At 41.7% G+C, this 19305-nt stretch overlaps 1 protein-coding gene and 1 non-coding gene across 2 annotated transcripts in view; one reads left to right on the top strand and one right to left on the bottom strand.

The window, feature by feature from the left end:
• Positions 1 to 19305, top strand: part of Rlf (RLF zinc finger) — a 76188-nt gene that overhangs the window by 9787 nt on the left and 47096 nt on the right. The window lies entirely within an intron of this gene.
• On the bottom strand, positions 206 to 312 carry LOC123461124. Its single transcript, XR_006637442.1, has one exon. It is a non-coding gene; the product is annotated as a U6 spliceosomal RNA (small nuclear RNA).

Here is a 19305-nt window from a genome sequence, read left to right on the forward strand (position 1 = left end):
CTTTGTAGCCTCCCATTTGCAGTCCTTAGCAAGTTGGCCTACCACAACAGCGCTGTAATTACAGGTGTGCACAGCATACCAGCCCAGTTGTCTTTTCTAAAGCAGCATTTCCCAGGTGCCTTCCTCCTAGGTAACACTGCTTTGTTTTCACATCTCTGACTCCTGAGGTGTCTTCCAAAAGAATGTCTTGCTATTCTTTTTTTTTTTAAATATGAAACACTTAATGAATTTATGTGTTATCCTTGCACAGGGGCCATGCTAATCTTCTCTGTATTGTTCCAGTTTTAGTATGTGTGCTGCCAAAGTGAGCACATCCACCTTTTTTTTTTTTTTTTTTTTTTTTTTTGAGATAAGGTTTCTCTCTGTCCTGGGTACTTGCCAAATAGACCATATTAACTGCTGGTCAGCAAGCCTGAGGGATCCCACTTGTCTCTGCCTCCCCAGCATTGGAATTATGAGACTATATATAGGCTTGTGTCACCACTCCCAACTTTTCAAAAAGTTATGTATGTATTAATTTGTCAGGTATGAGAGAGAGAGAATGGGTGCACTAGGGCCTCTTACCACTGCAAATGAGTTCCAGAAACATGCTTTACTTTGTGCATCTGGGTTTATATAGGTGCTGGGGAATTGAACCTGGACTGGCAGAGCTTTGCAAACAAGTGCCTTTAACTGCTGAGCCATTTCCCTGGCTCTTTTAGCACTATACCAACTGAGCTATCTTCTTAGTCAGTGGGGGCATTCTTTGTCATTCATTGTCAGCTAGTTTCTGCTCTTTCCAGTAGGTGCAAGTCCTTGGGGCTTCTTGTCTTGATCACCTAAGAGTAGAATTTCATTTTTGTATAAATACAAACTTATATAATAGATTTTAGCAAATAAAATTTATATGATAAAACTTAAATTGCTGACACAAAGCCAACATATATCCTAGTTGATAAAAAAAAAATTAGAGATTTTTGTTGTGTGTGCTGATTAAGTATTCAGTGTGGGCTGCATAGCAAGATCACACTTGCTTCCTTCCAATCACAGTCCTCATCCTCCGGCATCCCAGTGTGTTTTTATTATACAGACTGAAATTAAGCAACTTTCTTGCAGTCATGCAGTAGCAAGGTCTTCAGGTACCAGAGCTTATGCTTTTTTCTCCTATATCAGCATTTCCCAAGCTATTTTGTGCTTCAAGATGTATTAATCAGTAGCCCTTACTCTTTTAAAAAATATTTTATTTATTTTTTATTCTTATTTTTTGTTTTTTCAAGGTAGAGTCTCACTCTCAAGCCCAGGCTGACCTGGAATTTACTATGTATTCTCAGGATAGCCTCCAATTTAGAGTAATCCACTTACCTCTGCCACCCAAGTGCTAGGATTAAAGGTGTGCGCCACCACACCTGGCTTTAAATGTTTCTTAATATGTCAAGATTTGTGACTGTCCTGTGCAGCCCAGGTCAAAAAGCATTTTGCCATACCTAAAGCCTGGATCAGTCCAAAAGTCACCTGCCTTTTTTTGTAGTAAGCATATAGCAAAACACAGTGATGAAGAATTGCTTACATTGTCATTCTGCAAATCACACTGGATTTTGAGTATCTAGTTTCCATCTAAAACATGTTTGTGACCTTTTCATAACAATTATAGCCCATCTTAGTGGCACCCCTTTAATCCTAGCACTCGTGAGGCAGAGCTAGGAGGATCAGCGTGAGTTCAAGGCCACCCTGAGACTACATAGTGAATTACAGTGAGACCCTACCTTGAAACCCCACCCCAAAAATCAGTATAAAATACATTTCAGTTTATTATATAATTGGGAAGACTCTGAGAATGAATATGTTGAGTTTAAAGTTTTTTTTCGCAGATATACTTGTATTTTAATAACATGGCTGTCTGAGAATTAACCAATTTCTTCTCACTTTTGTGCTGTGATGTTTCTTTCTTTTTTTTTTTTTAAGGTAGGGTCTCACTCTAGTCCAGGCTGACCTGGAATTCACTATGTAGTCTCAGGGTGGTCTCAAACTCACAGTGATCCTCTTACCTCTGCCTCCCCCAAGTGCTGGGATTAAAAGTGTGTTCCACCACACCCAGCTAGGTTATTTGTTTTTTTGAGGCAGGGTCTCTATAGCCCAGGCTGACCTAAAACTCACTGTAGCCCCAGATTACCTCATACTCATGGTGATATTCCTACCTCAGCTTCCAAAGTGCTGGGTTGAAAGGTGAGTGTTACTAGGTTTGGTTTATAGTATTTTTTTACATCCCAAGGATAAAAAGCTAAATGTGTCATGTTATTCAGAACAAATAATTGGGTACACTTAGTCTATGAATTATTGCAACAAGTTGTTTTATTTTATTTACAGTGCTAACTTTAAAAAGCTCACTGAAGTTAATGGGACAGTAAACTAAGTAGAAATCACTTAAGAGAAAGAGGGAAAGCCTAAAATGCCACTCTCTAAAAGAAACGGTAGTTCAGTTATATTAAAAGTAAAAACAAGCTGTTCTCTCTTTCTGTCTGTCTCAAATAAATGAATAAAATGGTTCAAAAAATTAAAAGGGTTCGAGAGAGGGCTTAGCCATTAAGTACTTGCTTGTAAAGCCTAAAGACCCCAGTTCCAGGCTTTATTCCTCAGTACCCACGTAAGCTTGGTACACCCATTCTCTCTCTCACACACACTCTTTCTCTCTCTCTCAAATAAATAAATTAATTAATAAACAAATTGAATAAGTAAATAAATAAAATAAGTGAATAAAATGGTTTAAAAAAAAAAAGAGTAAAAGCAAGCGGGGCATGTTGGCTCATACCTCTTTAGTCCCAGCACTTGGAGGCAGAGGAAGGATGATTGCTGTGAATTTGAGGCCAATCTGGAGCTACAGAGTTCCAGGTGAGCCTGGTCTAGAGTGAGACCCTGCCTCAAAAATCCAAAAACAGGGCTGGAGAGATAGCTTGGTGGTTAAGGTACTTGCTGACAAAGCCAAAGAACTGAGGTTCTGTTCCTCAGGACCCATGTAAGCCAGATGCACAAGGTGGCACATGTGTCTAGAGTTTGATTGCAGTGGCTGAAGGCCCTCGCATGCCCATTCTCTATCTACTTCTTTCCCTCTCTCTCCAATAATTAAATATTTTTAAACAACCCAAAAAGAAAAAAGTAAAAACATACTCATTTATACTAGATGAAGGTGAGCCATAAATTTGCAGTCTGTACTCAAACTACACATGCAGTGAGGACACTCTTATGCTGATAAAATGGATTCACTGCTGCATTTGTCCACTTTTTGTCTAGTGTTAACAAGTAGAGTCGGAGCACTACAACTAGTATTTGGAATAATATGCCTAATGATGGTGTCAGGCATGGTTCATTTTTGTTCTCTGCTGCCTCTCTTTGCGCAGCTAGAGTTCCTCCTCTTCAGTAGTCAGTTTTGGTAGTGAAGCTTTTGCCTATCTTCTCAGGAACCTTCTTAATCATATTGGCAGCAGTTTTACTGTAATGTCAAACTTGATGTCTAAGTAGTTTGCAGCCAGAATAAGTTTCAAAAGTATTATTCTTATACCCTCAGGAGCCACTTACATACATAGGTCACCCTCATGGTTGCTGCATCAGTGAATGGCTTTTTAGTGTTGCTCATTACCATTTGCAGAGGAACTAGGCAGTCACCTTCATCAGTCATTCCTAAATCTTCCAACATGGTGGTGATGATCACAGACTGTTTAGCAGTTTGTTTGCTTGTTTGTTTTTAGGCAGGGTTTCTCTCTACAGCCAAGGCTAAATTGGAATTTTTTTTTTTTTTTTTTTTTCGGAGTAGGGTGTCACTCTAGCTCAGGCTGACGTGTAATTCACTATGTCGTCTCAGGGTGGCCTTGAACTCACAGCAATCCTCCTACCTCTGCCTCCCAAGTGCTGGGATTAAAGGCGGCATGTACCACCATGCCTGACCTGTTTACTTTTATGTTTTATTTTTATTTCCTTTTTGACAATTTAATATGTATATAATATTTTGGTCAGTCTACCCCTCATTACTGTTTTGTCTTCCTCTCACTTCTGCACTGAGTTTAATTAGGGTTGCTTGCATAAGCGTGGTAAGTATGTGGTTATTAACTGGATGGAGCATGAGTAGTTTACCAGTGGCAGTACCACTGAAGATCATAACTCCTCTTCCTTAAAAAAATTGTTTTTGAGCCAGGGTCTCATGCAGCCCTGGCTGGTTGGCTTCTAAACTGGCTGTGTAGCCATAATGACCTTGATCCTCTTGCCTCTGCCTCCTGAGAATACAGGTGTGCACCACCATGCCTAGTTTTATGTGATTGTGGGGACTGAACCAACACAAGGTTTTGTGCTTGTTAGGCAGTCACTGTACCAACTGATGTGTCCTTAGCTCCTAGAGGTGAGATTTTTTTTTTTCATTTTTATTTATTTATTTGAGAGTGACAGAGAGAGAAAGAGAGAGAGAGGGGGAGAGAGAGAGAGAGAGAGAGAGAGAGAGAGAGAGAGAGAGAGCGCGAGCGCACCAGGGCTTCTAGCCACTGCAAACGAACTCCAGACGTGTGCGCCCCCTTGTGCATCTGGCTAACGTGGGTCCTGGAGAATGGAGCCTTGAACCGGGGTCCTTAGGCTTCACAGGCAAGTGCTTAACCACTAAGCCATCTCTCCAGCCCTAGAGATGAGATTTTTTAAAAATATTTTTTTAAATTTATTTGAGAGAGTGAAAGAGGGAGAGGGAATGGGCATGCCAGGGCCTCTAAGCCACTGCAAACAAACTCCAGAAGCTTGTGCTACCTTGTACATCTGGCTTGCCTAGTTCCTGGGGAATCGAACCTGGGTCCTTTGGCTTTGCAGGCAAACTCCTTAACTGCTAAGCCATCTCTCCAGCCCACCTTTTAAAAAATATATATTTTATTTATTTATTTGGGGGGGGGAGAGAGAGAGAGAGAGAGAGAGAGAGAGAGAGAGAAGCTGAGTGGGCACTCCAGGGCCTCCAGCTGCAGCAAAGGAACTCCAGATGCATGCGCACCTTCCTGCATTTGGCTTATGTGGGTCCTCGAGAGTTGAACTGGGATCCTTTGGCTTTGCTGGGAAATGCCTTAACTGTTGAGCCATCTCTCCAGCCCTGAGCCTACCTTTTTTTGAGGGCTGTGCTCTAGCCAAGGCTGACCTGGAATTCACATTGTAGTCTCAGGGTGACCTTGAACTCTTGGCAGTCCTTCTACCTCTACTTCTCAAGTGCTGGAATTAAAGGCTTTGTTCACTACTCATGGCTTGCACTACTTTTTACATCTGGCTTTTTACATAGATGCGGAGAATTGAACCCGGGCTGGCAGGCTTTGTATACAAGTGTCTTCAACCACTGAGCACCACCTCTTGGCATATCTGTCCTTACCTATGTAGCCCCCTGCTCTTAGTGGGCCAGACAAGGGAGAGAGGACTGCAGTCTGATGGTTTTCTGACCAAAATGGTTAATTAGTTCAATCAGCTGTCACAGAAAGAGTCAGAAGAAGGAATTGGAGAGTGATGAGGTTGATTTGCATAAGTAAAACAGAAAGGGCTTCACTGTGGTACCCCCATGCTGGCTTGCCAAGTAGGTTAAAGCAGTGGTCTTGTCTTGTCTGGACCAGATGTTTCAAGGCTCTTGGTGTTTCACGCAATGAAGTGAAAAAGCCACACAGAGAAGTTTTATTACAAGGTAAAGCACAAGCACAGAAAAGACGAGCTGCAGGAAGAGTGAGCTACTTGTGCTAGGGTGCCCAGGACTGGCATGGTACTGCTTGTGGCTGGCTAGCTTGCTTCTTGCCTGCCTGCCTTTTTTTCTTTTTTCTTTTTCTTTTTATCAAACAAGTAAGTTTTATTGGCATCTAAAAACAAAATTCACCCAACATTGAAACGGTTTTGAATATTTACGTTGTTTGCTTTTTTTTTTTTTTTTTTCTTTTTACTCACTGTAGTATGAGTAACAGATCACACTTACTTTGGAGTAACAGAGACCATGGTATAGATTTTACAAAATCATTTGTTAAAATCTCTGTATTATGCTCCTCAAGCATCTAGAGCCAATCTTTGCATTAAATGTCACAGCTTTGTCTATTACCTTAAAATCCTGCAGCAGCCTAGAGATACGGAGAAGATACGCCACCCCTTGCTCCTGTGGAGTGTATCTGCTACCATATCCCACCTAGCGATAGTATCTAAAAAATTCTTTCTTCCATAGGAAGTCTCTGAACAAGCTGTTATTCATTTCCTTGACGTTAAAAGAATCTGGGGCAACATTTATACTTTATCAGAAAAATAAAAAATGTTTACCTACCATGTTCATATTAAGAACAATGTCTATACAAGTCAGTTGTACAATTATTTAAGAGAAAGGTGAACATGAACATCAGATTAACTTAATTCTGGCAGACAAAAGTGAACAACTATGGTCCAGTCAGCCATTAATCTATTACAGAGATGACAACTTGACAAAAGGTATCTTTTACCTACTGAGTGATGATTATGTCCCCTCAGTTTCTGTGCTTTCTACCACCACTGGTTCACTTTCTACATCAGCAACTGTGTCACTCTTCCCCTTGCTTATCTCACTTCCGATGACAGTTTCTCATACAGTTCAGGATCGTTCTGCACTGGTAAAGGCGGAGGCTGAGCATGTCTCTCTATGTTCTCACCATTAACCTGAGGCACATTATCACCTTTTCGTTGTGCAGCGGCCCCTTCAAAATACTCAAACACCCGAGCATGAGGAGGGGGGACCCAAGTGTTTTGAATTCTGTCTCATCCAAGACGATTTCCGTTCACCTATCTGCAGAAGTCAAAATCTCTGTCATCCCTGTCCCTCTGCCTCTCCCAGGGTCTTCTGCGGTCGTCAAAATCTCGGTGGACTTCTTGTCCAAACCCCCTGTTCCAAGGACCACTTCTCGGATCAAATCGATAGCTTCCAGCCCGGAATCTACCTCTTTCTTCGTGTAAACCTTTTGGACCACCAAAGACAGGCAGAACTTGATGCTCTCTCTCATCAAAATCTCTGTGCCCCAGGGCTTTTCTGGAGTAAAACCGAAGTGATCCCTTCGACCAAGATGATCTAGACGTGGCCTCACAAGATTCTCTCTCATATCTACAGGAGGTCTTCCAAAATGATCCCTACCATCTAATGGAGGCCTTCCAGGGCCTTCTCTTGGATCTATAGGCCGCCCAACCATATCCCTAACATCCACTGGGGGAGGCCTACTCATGCTCTCCCTGCTTTCTAAGGGAGGAAACCGGTAATCTCTATCTCCTTCCTGTTGAATATTGTCATTCCCAAGTGGCATCCTTTTGTCTGGGTTAGTGACATTGTCTACACTTGGTCTTACAGGAGCCAGAAAAGGTCTTTCTGGCTGACTGAAAATATCTCCTGGAGGGAAAGGTCCCCGGGGCGGTGGGTGAAGGGCTGCTTCAAGTACCGATGGGGGAGGGATTCCTCACTGGGGTGGAATTCCAGGTTGAAGTAAAGGAAATCTCCCTTCCCTTCCCTCCCTCCCTCCCTCCCTCCCTCCCTCCCTCCCTCCCTTCCTTCCTTCCTTCCTTTTTTTTTTTTTTTTTTCCTTCTTTCTTTGAGGCTGGATCTCACTGTGGCCCATGAAGCTGCTGCGTTTCCAGTTTGGGGTTGTAATAAATCAAGCTGCTATGAACCTTCTGTTCATTTTTTTGAAAGTCAGTTCTTTATATAAAGTCTGCCAGGAGTGGTAGCACACACCTTTAATCCCAGGCAGAGGTAGGAGGATCACCATGAGTTCAAGGCCACTCTGAGACTACATAGCTAATTCCAGGTCAGCCTGGGCCAGAGTGAGACCTTACCTCAAAAAAACAAATAAATAAATACAATACAATTCTTTGTAAAATCAAAACAATAAAAACAAACCAAAAAGAAAGGATAACAAAATTTTAAAACAAAAGAAGAAAGGCAAAGGAGAGAAGCTGTCTCATAAAGAAGAAAAAGTAATCCAAGGAAAAGTTAGGCTTTCTGAATTAGGGTTCATAGAAGCAGACCAGCTGGCAGTGCCTGCAACTGCCTCTCTGTATGATTTTGTGTGGAATAAATGATTTTCCTTAGTTTCTTGGCAGATCCTTAGGTTGAAGGCTGGATTGTTTGACATGTTCTCAGAATAGTTGTATCGTTTTACATTCCCATCAACAATGTATGAGGGTTCTCATTTGTCTCCCTTCTGGCTAACATTTGGTATGGCTAGTTTTTAAGTTACAACTACTTTAAAATTAATAGTATACCACTGAGATTCTACTTTGCATTTCTTATGAGTTATGTTTAATATTTTTTCATATGCTTATTTGCAGTCTTTATATCCAATGAAAGAGGTGTCTTGGCGTCTTCAATATTGAAAGATTATGTTAGCTGGGTGTTGTGGTGCACATCTTTAATCCCAACATTTGGGAGGTAGAGATAGGAAGATCACTGGGAGTTCAAGGCCACCCTGAGACTACATAGTGAATTCTAGGTCAGCCTGGGCTATAGTGAAACCCTACCTAGAAAAAAAAAAAAAGCAGAAAACAACACCCCCCCCAAAAAATCTGGTTGTTATTGAATAACTTTTTGTTGTTGTTTTTTTGTGATAGGGTCTCATTGGTTCTTAATTTTGTTCAATTTCAGTTGACCAGCTTATCTTTATGGCTCTATTTTTCATGTTCATGATACTCTTTTGTATTTCCTTTAGAGATTTTTTAAAATAGTTTTAGGTTTTATAGTCAGGTGTATGACCGATTTTGAATTAAGTTTTGTATTTAGCATGATGCATATGTGCAAGTTCTATTTCTAAAAAAGTATTTATTTATTTGAGAGAGAGAAAGAGGCAGACAGAGTGAGAGAATGGGCATGCCAAGACCTCTAGCCACACTGCAGCTGAAGTATAGACGCATGTGCCACCTGTTGCAGAAATCTCCTGAATGATACTCAGAGTTGTTCGGACAGAGAGGAAGGTTTCTTCGTACTAGTGGACTGATACCCAGATCACTCTGTAATGGCGTCAGCTTCAGGCTTAAGCAAGAGGAGCTTTTTATATCTTTCTTCCTACAAGTAAGCAAGGTTACAGAAGCGTACATGATGTGAGTGGGCAGCTACATAGTTTAAATTTCTTGTAATTTCTCTTCTAGTCAGCCCAAAGCTATCAGTAATTTGCAGTGCCACCAGGAAACTTATCTCTGTGTTCTTTGGTCTCCCCCTGTAAAGGCTTGTGGGCAAGCAGGAGTTTATCTTTGTTCTCTGGTCTCTCCCTGTAGGTAGCTCAAGGGAAACCAAGACTTATATCTGCTCTTTGTGGGTAACTTCTGGCCTGTTGGGGGTGCTCTGTAACCCAGCACAAGTTTTTCTTTTATTGCTATTTTCTGCTAGACACCTTGTGCATCTGGTTTATGTTGATGCTGGGGAATCAAGCCTGGATCCTTAGGTTTCTCAGGCAAGCACCTTAACCTGTAAGCCATCTCTGTAGCCCACAAGTATGATTATGTAGTTTAATACAACATTGAAAAATGACTTTGTCCAGTGAATTGTATTTGTACCTTCTTGAAAAGCAGTTAGTTACATGTGCAGGGGTTTGTGTCTGGATTCTGGTTTTTTCATTGTTCTCTTTTATCTGTTTTATTCAAGCTGAAAATATATGAACGTTATATTGCAAATATAAGAACTGGAAAGTGGGCTGGAGATATGGCTTAGTGGTTAAGGTGCTTGCTGCAAAGCCAAAGGACCCTGGTTTGATTCTCCAGCTCCCACGTAAGCCAGGACAAAAGGTCGTGCATGTATCTGGAGTTCGTTTGCAGTGGCTGGAAGGTCTGGCGTGCCAATTCTCTCTCTCTCTTCCCCCTCTCTCCCTCCCTCTTTCTACCTCACAAATAAGTAAATAATTAAATAAGTAAATAAAACCATTTTTTTTAGAAAAGGTGGAAAGTGATAATTGTTAAGGGCTAAGTAGAGGGGAGAATATGCTTTGGGTTTTGTTTGTTTGTTTTTTATAATGTACAGTCTCACCCTAGCTCAGATTGACCAGGAACTCACTCTGTAGCCCTGGCTGGCCTTGAATTCTATGGTAATCCTTCTACCTTAGTTTCCTTAGTCCTGGAATTGTAGGCAGGGGTTGAGGTTATAAGTATGAGTCAGCTGAGTTTTTTTTTTAATGGATTTAGAGATTGTATTATTTTTTTTAAATATATATACTTTTTATTCACAACGTCCATGATTGTAAACAATATCCCATGGTAATTCCCTCCCTCCCTCACATACCCCTTTGAAACTCCACTGTCCATCATATCCCCTCCTCCTCTCTCTCTCAGTCATACTTTTAGTGCACATCTTTATTTATTTATTTTTGGAGATACACACACACAGAGAGAGAGAAAGGGGGGGGGAGGGAAAGAATGGGCACACCAGGGCCTCTAGCCACTGCAAACGAACTCCAAACACAGGTGCCACCATATGCAGATGGCTTACATGGAACCTGGAGAATTGAACCTGGATCCTTAGGCTTCCCATGTATGTCTCTCTTTTATTTTGATGTCATTACCTTTTCCTCCTAATATGATGATCTTGTGTAGGTAGTGTAGGGACTGGTGAGGTCACGGATATCTAGGCCATTTTATGTCTGGAGGAGCACGTTTTAAGAATTCCTACCCTTCCTTTGGCTTTAACATTCTTTCCGCAACCTCTTCTGCCTGAGCCTTGGAAGGTGTGATAGAGATATTTCAATGCTGAGCACTCCTCTGTCACTTCTTCTTAGCACCATGGTGACTTTTGAGTTATGCCAAGGTCACTGCCACCTGAAAAAAGAAGCTTCTGTAACTAAAACTGAGAGTAGCATTAACATATGAGTATGAACATTAAGAGAAGTGCTTACTGGCAGTTTGGTGAGCACAGTACATACTTTTAGCCACACAGCAGCATATGTTACACCCCTAGGGCTCATGACTACCCCTGTTGTAGGTTTTCAGTATCAGGGATGTATTCCCTCCCATGGAGTGAGCCTCCAGTCAGATTAGAGGGTGCTTGGTTTTCCCCATAACAGACATGCCACTATTGCACCTGTTGGCTCATTTGGTCTGGCTGGCCAAATATAAGGCTTGCAATGTCCATGTTGAGTATCTTCACTGGTTCTTTCTTTCTCTCCCATTGAACTGCATGCAAAATGGCGTCTTCCAGCTTTCTGTCAGCTGGTCTACATGGAGGAGGTTTTCAGCTCTGTTACATCAGGATTTCTCAGTAACCTTGGAGCCCAAGTATGTGGAGTCTCAAGCAATAGAGTCTTACCATCTATTCCTGGTGGAAAACCAAGGGCCTCAGCAATGGCCTGTAATGTTTGGGGACATCAGGGACCACCGTAGCCAAAAGTTCACTGGAAGGTATCCCATTCCTGACATTGAAAATTTTCTAGTAACAATCTATGGCTCCTGACTGTTTGTTCCATTGTCCAAAAAGTAGGTTTCCATATGACTCATTTATATCCTCTTAGATTTTGATTAGCCTTCCCCTCCACCTTTCCTTTACTCAGTCTCTTCCCTGACTCACTGAGGCCTTTCCACCCCCATTAATCTGCTCTACTTTCATATATACAATATCATCCTATTAGATTCCCTCCCTCCCTCGCTTTCTATTCCCTTTACATCTCCTTTCTGACTTACTGGCCTGTGCTACTGAGTTTTGTTCCTACTCACAGAGAAGTCCAATCATTTGTAGCTAGGATTCACATATGAGAGAGAACATGTGATGTTCATCTTTCTGGGCCTGGGTTACCTCACTTAGTATAATCCTTTCCAGATCCATCCATTTTCCTGCAAATTTCATTTTTCTTTACTGCTGAGTAGAACCCCATTGTGTACATGTGCCACATCTTCATTGTCCACTCATCAGTTGATGGACCTCTAGGCTGGTTTCATTTCCTAGCTATTGTGAATAGAGTGACAATAGACATGGTCAGCAAGTATCTCTAAGGTAGTGAGATGGGTCCTTAGGATATATGCCTAGGAGTGCTATGGCTGAGTCATATGGTAGATCTCTTTTTAGCTGTCTCAGGAACCTCCACACTGCTTTCCACAATGGCTGGCCCTGATTGCATTCTCACTAACAGTGTAGAAGGGTTCCTCTTTTTCTGCATCCTTGCCAGCATTTATGGTCATTTGTTTTCATGATGGTAGCCAATCTGACAGGAGTGAGATGGAATCTCAACGTGGTTTTAATCTGCATTTCCCAGATGGCTAGGGATGTAGAACATTTTTTAGATGTTTATATGCCATCTGTGTTTCTTCTTTTGAGAACTCTCTATTTAGCTCCATAGCCCATTTTTTTTTATTGACAACTTCCATAATTGTAAACAATATCCCATGGCAATTATTCCCTCCTTCCCCTACTTTCCCCTTTGAAACCCCCCTCTCCATCATATCCCCTCCCCATCTTTTATTTTGATATCATGATCTTTTCTTGATGGTCTTGTGTAGGTAGTGTCAGGCTGTCTGAAGTCATGGATATTCGGGCCATTTTGTGTCTGGAGGAGCACATTTTAAGGAGCCCTATCCTTCCTTTGGCTCTTACATTCTCTCTGCCACCTCTTCCACAATGGATCCTGAGCCATGGAAGGTGTGATAGAGATATTTCAGTGCTGAGCACTCCTCTGTCACTTCTTCTTAGCCTTCTGAGTGTATACATTTAGCCAGACAGCAGCAGATGTTACACCCCTAGGGCTCATGACTACCCCTGTTTTAAGTTTTCGGTACCAGGGATGTATTCCCTCCCATGGAGCAGGCCTCCAGTCAAATTAGAGGTCGGTTTGTTTCCCCCATAACAAGACATGCTATTCTTGTACCTGTTGGCTCATTTAGCATCGCTGGCCAGATATAATGTCCACTATTGAGTATCTTCACTGGTGTTTTCTTTCCCATTGAACTGCTTGCAGTGTAGCTTTTTCCAGCTTTCTGTCAGCAGAGGAAGTTTTCAGCTCAGTTCCAGCAGTGTTTCTCTGTGGCCTTGCAGCCCAAGTGTGTAGAGTCTTCAGCAGTAGGGTCTTACCAGCTATTCCTGGTAGGAAACCAAGGGCCTCAGCAATGGCCTATAATGTTTTGGGGGCATCAGGGACCTCTCTCACCAACTACTCACTGGAAGGTATCCCATCCCTGGCACTGAAATTTTTCTAGTAACAATCTATGGCTCCTGTGTGTGTTTGTTTTTTTAAAGCATATTTTATTTATTTGATACAGAGAAAGAGGCAGAGAGAGGAAAAGAATGGGCCCATCAGGGTCTTCAGCCACTGTAAACAAATTCCAGATGTATTCGCCCCCTTGTGTATCTGGCTTACGTGGGTCCTGGAGAGTCGAACGGGGATCCTGTGGCTTTGCAGGCAAATGCCTTAACCGCTAAGCCATCTCTTCAGCCCTCTTGTCTGTGTGTTTTGTCGTCCACAGAAAGTAGGTTTCCATATGACTTAGTTATATCCTCTTAGATTTTGATTAGCCCTCCCTCCACCTTTCCTTTACTCAGTCTCTTTTCCTGACCCGTTTGGTAGGATTCCTTCCATTTCTGTTTTATGGAAAAGTTTAAGAAGCATTGGTATTATTTCTTCCATGAAGGTTTGGTAAAGTTCACCAGTGGCCTGGACTGACTTATTTATTTGAGAGCGACAGAGAGAGAAAGAGGCAGACAGAGGGAGAATGAGCACGCCGGGCCCTCCAGACATTGCACACAAACTCCAGATGTGTGCACCCCCGTGTGCATTTGGTTAACATGGGTCCTGGGGAATGGAGCCTTGAACCGGGGTCCTTAGGCTTCACAGGCAAGTGCTTAACCATTAAGCCATCTCTTCAGCCCGGCCTGGACTTTTTTTAGTTGGGAGATTTAATTTAGGTAGGTTATATAAATCAAAGAAATCAACAGTTTCTTTCAGATTTTCAAACTTAGGGGAGGGTTCTTATATTGTATCCCTATGATTTTTTTAAATTTCTCTGGTATCTGTTGTGAAGGTGCCTTTTTATCTCTAATTTTATTTTTATTTATTTATTTTTATTTTTTTGGTTTTTCAAGGTAGGGTCTCGCTCTAGCCCACCCAGGCTGACCTGGAATTCACTATGGAGTGTCAGGGGGAGTGTCAGGGTAGCCTTGCACTCACGGCAGTCCTCTTACCTGTGCCTCCCGAGTGCTGGGATTAAAGGCATGCGCCACCATATCCGGCCCTAATTTTATTAATTTGTGTCTCTTCTCTCTTTTGGTCAGATTTGCTAATTTATCAATCCTGTTTATCCTTTCAAAGAACCAACTCTTTGTTTTATTGATTTTTTTTTTTTTTTTGATTTTGTGGGGTTTTTTGTTGTTCTATTTCATTAATTTCTGCCCTAATCTTTATTATTTCTTCCCATCTACTAATTTTCAGTTTGCCTTGTTCTTTTTCCAAGGCTTTAAGGTGAAACATGCAGTTGTTTACTTGTGACCTTTTGATTTCTTAATATAGGCACTTAAAGCTACAAATTTCCCTCTTAGGACTGCCTTTATTGTGTCCCAAAGGTTTTATGTTATGTTCTCATTATCATTTGACTTTATGAATTGTTTGATTTCCTTCTTGATTCCTTCATTCACTCATCCATCATTTAGTAGTGTATAGTTTAGTTTTCATGCTTTTGTGTATGCTCTATAGCTTTTCTTGCTATTGATTTGTAGTTTGATTCCATTGTGGTCAGATTGAGTGCAAGGACTTATTTCAGTTTTCCTGTATTTGTTAAGATTTGCTTTGTGTCCTAATATATGGTCTATTTTAGTGAATGTTCCATGTGCTGCTGAAAAGAGTGTGTATTCTGCATCATTTGAATATAATGTCCTGTATATATCTGTTAGGTCCATTGTTCTATGACCTCAATTAATCCAGAAGCATCTTTGTTTATTTTTTGTCCGGTTAACATGTCAATTGATGAGAGTAGAGTGTTGAAGTCACCCACAACAACTGTGTTTGGGATTATCTGTGACATTAGTTCTAATAGCATTTGTTTGATGAAGTTGGGAGCCCCCATGTTGGGTGCATATATGTTTAGGATTGTAATGTCCTCTTGTGGGAGTATGCCTTTAATCAATATAAAGTGACCTTCCTTATCTTTCCTAAGTAATGTTGGAATGAAGTCTACCTTGTCAGTTGTTAGGATAGCAATCCCCACTGTTAAAAAACTCTCAGAGTAACCAGAAATGTGACCCTAGGTGTTGGGTTTATAAGAGTAATCAAGTGGGCTGATTGGAACTAAATACAGGCATATTCTAAAATTTAACTAAACAATGTACATATTCAGAACAGAGTATTTGTGTGAGAGTAGGTATTTTGACAACCAGATCCTCTAACAAAGTCACAATCCCTTAGGGTGTGTGTTGCCCCACACCCTTAATTCTGTCAATTAGGAGGCTGAGATTTCTGGTCTGTAGTGGGCTCCAACATCATCTTGTGACTGAATGAGGTCCTTCCCTTCCCCAGAAGAGGAAACAAAGGCACTATAAATCAGGAAGCAACCAATGACAATCCCAAAATATAGCTTATTTAAGAATGGCAAATCCGACCATCCATCAGATTTATCATATAATTTATCCTGATATGGAAGTGCAATTAGCACTTCCATTTCAGGCCTATATACCAGGCTTATTTGGCGTGTACTGACCTGGTGTAATCCCAGTTACCTTTTGGGATGGTTTTGGTCTCAATTATGCTACACTCCTACTTGAGTCCCTCTTTGCTGTGCTGTGGGTTCAGGTTGGCTGGCTGGGTCGCTGGATCGCTGCTTTGATTACCTGTGCTAGGTGCTGTGTAATGGAGCTTCCTTCCCCAGGTCTCTGGTGCTTGCTTGTGCTGGTGGTGGGGGAGGGGAGACTGTGGATGGTGGCTGAAGTTCTCCCACTGGTTTTCACCATCCTCTTTCTCCTCACGAGCAGCTCTTCCATTGGTCCCTGCCATCCTGCCTTCACGTTTCTGGAGTTTGCGAGGAGGAGCACTAGTGTGAGTGGATAATCCCCTCACCTGGCACTTCCTGTGGCTCAGGTTGGGCTGTACAGCTCTGGCCATGCAGACCTGGTGCCTACGCTGCTGGAGCTGTTTCTGCCTGCTTCTGTGGACTCTAGAAGCTCTGAATCTCTACTCCTCTGCTGCAGTTCTTTTTTTTTTTTTTCATTTTTATTTATTTATTTGAGAGTGACAGAGAGAGGGGGGGGGGCAGATAGAGAGAGAGAGAATGGGTGCGCCAGGGCCACCAGCCACTGCAAATGAACTCCAGACGCGTGCCTTGTGCATCTGGCTAACGTGGGTCCTGGGGAATGGAGCCTATAACTGGGGTCCTTAGGCTTCACAGGCAAGCGCTTAACTGCTAAGCCATCTCTCCAGCCCTCTGCTGCAGTTCTTATACACCTCCCTTTTTAGTAGAAGAGTGTATTTTGGTGGGGTGGGGGAGTTTTCCCCTAGGCTACTTTGGTGTGGTTCCTACGCTGCCATCTTAACTAGAAGTCTTGTCTCATTTAAAAAATTTATTTATTTGCAGGCAGAGGCAGGAGATAGGAGGGGCCAAGAGAGGATATGAATAGTCACAGATTTCTGGTTTTTTTTTTTTAAAGAACAAGACCCGGGCTGGAGAGATGCCCTAGTGGTTAAGCCTTCAAAGGACCCAGGTTCAATTCCCCAGTACTCACATAAGCCAGTTAGTTGTACAAGGTGGTGCATGTGCCTGGAGTTCATGTGCAGTGACTAGAGTCCCTGGCATACCCATTCTCTTCATATATATCTGCCTCTTTCTCTCTTTATCTAAAATAAATAAATAAAAGACTTTTTTTCTTTTTTTATTGTCTACATTATTTTTTAAATTTTATTTATTTATTTATTTATTTATTTATTTTTGGAGAGGGAGACAGAGAGAGGCAGAAACAGAGAATGGGTGTACTAGAGCCTTCTACTGCCAACGACCTCCAGGTGCATCTAGCTTACATTGGTCCTGGGGAGTTGAACCTGGGTCCTTAGACTTTGCAGGCAAGTGCCTCAACTGCTAAGCCATTTCTTTAGCCCTTGACTTTTTTTTGTTAATTTTTATTAGCATTTTCCATGATTATAAAAAAATATCCCACGGAAATTCCCTCCCCCCCCCATACTTTCCCCTTTGAAATTCCATTCTCCATCGTATTACCTCCCCATCTCAATCACTGTACTTACATATATACAATATCAACCTATTAAGTACCCTCCTCCCTTCCTTTCTCTTCCCTTTATGTCTCCTTTACAAAAAAAAAGAAAAAGAAAAAAAGAACAAGTGTTAAAGAAGGGCTTGAGCATGTAGCTCCATGATAGAATGTTTGCCAGCACGCATAAGGCCCTGAGTTAAGTCCCTAGCACTGTAAAACCAAACAAAATGCTAGAGAGGTTATCTTAGTGGTGGGGCAGACATTTAAATTCAAAAAACTAGAGGGTATCGTCTTTCAATGTTTTACACAACTACCTTAGAATTGCAAAGCTTTTATAAGTGTGATAAGTATTAAAATCTCTTGCAATTGGGACTGAAAATGGAGTTCAGTTTGTAATTCCATGGCATGCATAAAGCCTTGCCTTCTGTCCTCAGCACTGCATCAACTTGGTCATGCCTGGGCAATTTGAAAATTGAAAATGAAATTAACTAAGGGTTGGAGAGATGGCTTAGCGGTTAAGTGCTTGCCTGTGAAGCCTAAGGACCCCAGTTTGAGGCTCAATTCCCCAGGACCCACATTAGCCAGATGCACAAGGTGGCGCATGCATCTGGAGTTCGTTTGCAGGGGCTGGAGGCCCTGGCACACCCATTCTCTCCTATCTCTCTCTCTCTCTCTCACTCTCACTCTCTCACTCTCAAATAAATAGATAAAAATGAACAAAAAAATTGTTTTAAAAAGAAAATGAAATTAAACTGGAAAGCCTAGCAACACCCAATGACAGAACCAGATTTCTAAAAATACTCTTGGTAGGTGGGATGATGGACTGAATCCAGTGAAATTAAACCAGGATGTATGCAAAATTATAGATAGATCGAGTAAGAAGCCTATTTCTGACTTCAGAGAAACCTTACTATTCTAATATAGAGAGTTGGGGTATAGTAACTGTTCGGTACACACAAGACTTGCGGGTTTGCTTTAGCCACTTACTCAGTGCAGCCTGTACATGGAAAACTTCCCATGTGTCCTTATTACTAGTCCATACTTAAGTCTCCACCATTTACCTGTCCCAATCATTTATATTCATTATTTCTTTCTTCAAGTTGCTCTCTCTGAACTCCTCCCATTCCCTTAATCTTTGCATTTGCATTGTAGATTATCTCATGCTTCAGGGATCCAGTGCAGGTGCCACTCCTTCCTGGGAGTTTTCTCCTTATAGTAATAGTATTCTAATTTGTAAATTTGAGAATTTCATTTGTTGTTTTATATGCCAAATTTAAAATAATACATACCCTTCACTTTTTAAAACCCAGCTAAGTTCCTATTGCTACAAGATGTTCAGCTTTTAAAATAAACATCTGTGCTTTGTGATAAACCACCAACATTCTAAAGTAGCCAGTGTCACTCAGCACCATTGCTGGAAAACATTTCCCCAGAAGCAGCCACTAGAATGAAAGATGTTTTAAGCTTTCAGAATAGTCCAAATGGAGACTGAGCTGCCAAATATTAAATGCCCAGGAAGAAAATGCAGAACTTAAGCACACACTTTAAAAAAATATATTTTATTTGAGAGAGAGAAAAAGAGAATGGGTGCACCAGGGCCTCCAGCCACTGCAAACAAACTCCAGATACGTGCGCCCCCTTGTGCAACTAGCTTACATAGGTCCTGGAGAATAACTCCTTAACCAGTAAGTCATCTCTCCAGCCCTTAAAAAAAATATTTTAATTTGAGAGAGAGAAGGAGAAGGAAGAATGGGCACACCAGGGACTGAGCTACTGCGAACAAACTCCAGACACGTGCACCACTGTGTGCACCTGGCTTTTTGTGGGTTCTGGGGAGTCAACCGTGGGTCCTTAGGCTTCACAGGCAGGTGCCTTAACTGCTAAATCATCTCTCCATCCCAGAACACATACTTAAAAAATATTTTAATTATTTATTGGCAGTCGGGGATGTGGAGGGTAGAAGATAGGCATGCCAGGGATTCTAGCTGCTGCAAATGAACTCCAGATGCATACACCACTTTGTGCAACTAGCTTTATGTGGGTACTAGGGAATCAAACTCTGGTCATTAGGCTTTGCAGACAAGCACCTTAACCGTTGAGCCATCTCTCCAGCCCTGAGCACACACTTTAAACAGTTGTAGAATAGTGTTTTTGCATGGTGCTTTGGAGTCTTAAGACCCTGG

This window comes from Jaculus jaculus, chromosome 5 (genome assembly GCF_020740685.1).
Source record: "Jaculus jaculus isolate mJacJac1 chromosome 5, mJacJac1.mat.Y.cur, whole genome shotgun sequence".
Taxonomy (NCBI): domain Eukaryota; kingdom Metazoa; phylum Chordata; class Mammalia; order Rodentia; family Dipodidae; genus Jaculus; species Jaculus jaculus.